The sequence below is a fragment of the Chenopodium album genome, chromosome 4, assembly GCF_948465745.1.
Source record: "Chenopodium album chromosome 4, dcCheAlbu1.1, whole genome shotgun sequence".
Classification (NCBI taxonomy): Eukaryota; Viridiplantae; Streptophyta; class Magnoliopsida; order Caryophyllales; family Amaranthaceae; genus Chenopodium; species Chenopodium album.
The window spans coordinates 72,778,583-72,784,340 of NC_137837.1; positions in this window are offsets into that span (position 1 = coordinate 72,778,583).

The following is a 5,758-nucleotide window of genomic DNA, read 5'->3' on the forward strand; positions in this document are numbered from 1 at the left end:
CCTTTAAAAAAACCATAAAATGAACCAACTACTTCAAAGGAAAATAAGAAATAAATGATTTCCTTCCAAATATATAAGTTAGCTAGTTTTGGAATTAATATTGATAAATAGCCATTTTGATAAATAGTTTTATAAAAGTAGTCATTTTGGTAAAAGATCTTATAATAGAAGTGTATACGTTCTCCGTATTAAGTTTTAATAATAAAAAATATTGTGAAGTGTGTGTATGTATTACAAAGTCTTTGTAATTTAACAAACTACCACTGTAACACATATATAATCAAGTAACACAACAAAGTAAAAATCAGTGAGATACTTTTGAATTTTGGGTGTAACATTGTCGTAGAGACTGAATGCAAGTAATAAAAAATAAATAAACAAAAATAATAAAAAAAAAAAAAAAAAAAAAAAAAAAAAAAAAAAACACTGATCTATACACAATTCAATTTTCAATTCCTATGATCTACATCAAGTGACATCTCTCAAAGCATTTGTCTCTAAGAGTACATGAGCTCAAAAAGTCAAAATTAAAGCTCCAATTTATCATTATTAACTGTTGTGTACCTTTCCTCTTAAAAAACTAAATAAATAACTCATATTTATAAAAATTCATATACTTTCAAAACCTATATATAAATATACTAGCTTAATTGAATAAGGAAACTTAAACAAACTTCCTAACAAGTAGGAGAATTATAAAATGGGGATAGAGGGAGTAACATTTACAATTATTATTGGTTCTTCTTTGAATAGAATATGCTAGAAAATCATATATTTATGTGCTTGTAATCCTTAAAATAGGCTTTCTTGTGCCCAAAGTTATGTTAATCATTTTCCACTTTACTCAAAATCATCAATAATCATCAATAATCAATAATAATAATAATATATATATACTAAAAGACACACCAGCAATGACACGTGTCATCGCCTGGTGTGTCCTAAAAAATATATTATGTATATTTTTATTTATTTCTTTGGATCTTCTTTTAAATAAAGTTTAAATGAGGAAAAAAATTATCAAAAACGTAAGTAACTTTAATTGTAAAAAAATTAATTATCATCTAGATTTTTAATTATAGAAAGCTAGAATAAATAAACAATAATTTTTTTAGGAAAAAAAAATATCATATAGATTATCAACATAAGATTTTTATTACTTATTTTTGTCAAGAAACTTATCTTGATAATCAATATCTATGTAAAAATATCAATAAATAAATGTATAACTTATTGATTGATAACTATTAATTATTATATAATGTATATATAGTACCAAAATATAATTTCAAATACATTGATATTTGAATTAGAGTTGATAGTAGGAGAAAAGTTGAATAAGAAATAAGATGTTATTGGAATAATGATTTGAATAATATTATTTTAGGTTGGATGATTTTGAATGAAATAATAGGGTGACCTTACTTGTGTGCAAAAAGAAAATTTATTCACAGGGTTAGTACATAGCTTTAAAATTTTTCATTTAGTTAATAAGAAAAATAACACTATTACATTACCACATATATAAAAATAAAAAAAAAAATAATCATATACTCAATTGTTTAACTTTAAAATACATATTTAGCTAATCGATTTTTCATGAATATGTTTCATTTTAATAAATATTTCGATAATTTAGTTCATACTTTTTGTTGACAATAATACTGAAATTAACCGTGCATGGCACGGGACCTAATCTAGTTATATATATATATATATATATATATATATATATATATATATATATATATATATATATATATATATATATATATGAGTATAATTTAAAAGGAGTAAAATTAAAGTGTAAGAATCATGCTCACTAGCTCAAGTATGTGCATGATAATCACCGTGCACTTGAATTTAGACAACAACGAGCATTTAATTAACATTAACCATGAGCTCAATAATAAATAAACAAAAGAGAGTTGATTCAAATTAATACGAGCACATAACAATATCATAGAAACTAAATTTAAAATACAACAAATAAGCCCAGAAAGAACACAGAAGCAGGAATAAAATAACACATACATGTCATTAACCATGAGCTCAATAATAAATAAACAAAAGAGAGTTGATTCAAATCAATACGAGCTCAGAATAATATCATAGAAACTAACTTTAAAATACAACAAATAAACCCACAAAGAACACAGAAGCAGAAATAAAATAACACATACATGTCATTAAGAAGTTTATAAGGGTCAAAATAAATGAATCGATCCAAAGAGAGCATAGGATGGCTAAAATTAACAAGAACATGAATAAAATGAAATAATTTACGAAAAAGAATGAGATAATTACAACATTAATTACCCCGGAATTAATCCCATGGTAAAAGGCATATTATCATATTAATGAATCATAGTAAAAGCCTAAAAGGTGATATGAGAAAGAAGGATCCAATATTACATATTCATGCAACTATGCAAGAAAATAATGATTATAGATCTCAAAAGTAATGATTTATTTCAAGTGGAATAATTATGTGTCTAAGCGAGGTAGTATTTGAAAAAGGAAGCTAATTTTCCAATATAATTAGTATGAAAAACAAATGACCTTACCACAACTCATAGGGCAAATTAAATAGGTTGATCATACAGTGGAGGCATATATATGGATTAGATAGAACTAACTACCTTATTAGCATATCATTAAGGGGCGATTTAAGATAATTATTTGTCAAATCTTTTATCAAAAGGTGTTGTAATGCTCATTTATAGCGTCTTTTTCATACGAAGTAGTTTGTAAGTTGTACCCTAAAAAATTTACAAAATTTAGGATAATGAAAATAACGCAAGTTGCTTGTGGTTTATAATTTAATTAATTATCTTAAGTGTCCTTTTTGCTAGTGGTAATAAAAAAATGTTGATTGTTTAAGACGTAATTAGAGATTTAGAGGAGACAAACACTAATCAATCGATAGATCACTAGCTAGCAATTTAAAAGTACAAAGTACAAAGTTGTCAGCATCTTATGCTTTGTATAACTCTGATCCATGGCATGTGAAGAAAATAGACAATCTATTGAATTTTATTCCTAATGAAACAAACAAACAAACAATTTGCAAAAGATGACATGGTGCAACTTGTATATTGTGGCGAACTACCCTTGACGAGGACTACAAAACAATGCATCACTTATGGAGTCATAGAGGTTATTTTATAGGGGGTGTTATTATTCGACAACGCGCTAACAATTATAATTTAGTATTAGTTACGGATCGGAGTACATTTGTATATTAATAATGATTTTGAAATTTATGATGCAACTCTTCTACTACTTGCTTCAAAAATAGCAACATGCACTCGGTATGTTCTCTTCATCAAAACTTATCTGAACTTAGCTTATTATTAGGCCTAATTTGACTTGAATTGCACTAATTTCATCTTATGTTTACACATTATGATGGGATCGATCTAATCAAGTCAATTATAATGATTTTTGTTATCCTCTCTCCCAACTTATCATTTCTGTTGATACTATCTATGGAATACGAAGTATTTTTTTGTTGAAATAAACTTACTACCTGTTAATATAATTGTTAGGAAAAAAATATCTTAAACAGTATTTTACAAATTCTTAAATGGACCTGGTTCACACTAATTTATTGTGGACCACTAACATTAGAGAAAGTATGGTTGTTTTATTAACAAAAAAAGGGGTCACTATAATTTTAAAAAAGGTCACTATGTTGAAATAAAAATCATTTTGGTAATATATAGGCCTAAGTGGTTATTTTTGTAATGAAATATTTTATATACTTATCAATATGAATAATAAAGGCCACTATGCTAAAATTAGGGTAATAGCGTCGTATTTCAAGTTCACAATATTATTAAACGTTGTAGTAGTTTTAATAAAGGTTACTATATTAAAAATAAGGTTACTATGTTAAAAATAATGGTCACTATGTTCAATATAATGTCAGTTGCGTGTGTATAGACCTCGGGTCCACAATAATATTATTGTGGACCAGGTCCACGCAAGTCTTTTTGACAATATTTATTGCATGTGAACTCATTTAAACAAATAAGATTTAATTATATTTAAAATAAGTCAAAATAAGTCGAAGTATCTTACGTATTACTTATATTAACATCTTATATATATACACACAATTATAAATTAAATAGGCCATGTACATCATTTTCCATTCTTAAATTATGTTAAGAAGGATCATGTATTCATGTTGCATTTCTTCGTAGACTTTGACGTTTGATGAGCATGAAAAGAATTTCGATAAGATTCTAAATAATAAACAGAAAATCATGGCTGACCTAACATAAGAAATAAAATTAGCTAAAATATTTATAGCACTTTCTCAACAAAATATCCACCTGGCATATAATTTCCATGCAACTTTTGAACTTTTTCATATTTTTTGAAACAAATTAAAGGTGGTTGTCAAGTCTTCATCAACCAATTAATTAAGTGCAAAAAGCGCAAAAAAAGTGCTCACTTCCCTTTCAAAAACAGTATTATGGCTCCTCCGATCCCTCAAATTATAAAGCCCCTTCTTCAATAGTAACGGCAAAATGGGAAGAATGATTATGACATGAGTAGATAAACTTATGTTCTTTCTTCACCTTATATATTCATTCATATATGTTAAATCTCATAAGTTTGAAATAATAATAATAATAATAATAATAATAATAATAATAATAATAATAATAATAATAATAATAATAATAATAATACTTCCGTTACACATTATTTGCAACGATTTGACATAAAGTAGAGAGAAAAAATGTCTAATCGTTGCAAATAATATGTAACAGAGGTAGTAATAATAATAATAATAATAATAATAATAATAATAATAATAATAATAAAGAGGTTGACATTGGATTGTCGGGAGGGAACGACGAGGCCCTCGGACCTGCTGATGTGTTACTTTATTCCTGGAATCGTGGTCGCGATGTATGTGTAGATTTGATAGGATCTTCTCCTTTGACACAATCATGACTATCTGACTTTATTCCTGGACGGGTTGTGGCTGATGCAGCTCATCGGAAGCGGGTTAAGTATGAGGCTTGTTGTCAGGCGATTGGATATGGGTTCATTCCCTTCTCCTTTTCTTCGTTTGCTGAATTAGAGAAGGAGGTTGTTGCGTTGCTTAAGCGAGTTCAAAGGTTCTTGACGACGCAAGACATTGGAGCACGATCGTGCTGCAGCTCATATTTTTACTAGGGTAGGCTTTACTAATTTATTGTAGGTTGTATGACTTTTGATGTATATGTTGACTTGACGGGGTCATCACCTTTGACACAATCGGGGTTGTTTGACTTCGTTCCTGGTCGTGTTGTGTCTGCGGCGGTTCAGTAGAAGCGGGACAAGTACGGGGCGCGTTGCAGGGCTATTGGCTATGGTTTTCTTCCTTTCTCCTTTTCTTCGTTGGGGGAATTAGAGAAGGATGTTATTGCGTTGCTGAAGCGGGTTCAGGCGTTCGCTAAGACTCAGGATATTGGTGCTCGTGCAGCTGCTCACATCTTCAGTAGGATCGAGTTCGCTACATCTAGAGGGGTGGGGGCCCAGATTGTATCTCGACTCCCCACTAATTTCTTGTAAATTGATTGACTTTGTAGGTTTTTTTTTATATAATAATAATAATAATAATAATAATAATAATAATAATAATAATAATAATAATAATAATAATAATAATAATAATAATAATAATAATAATAATAATAATAATAATAATAATAATAATAACAAGTTTATATAGGTAAATTTCACATAATAATAA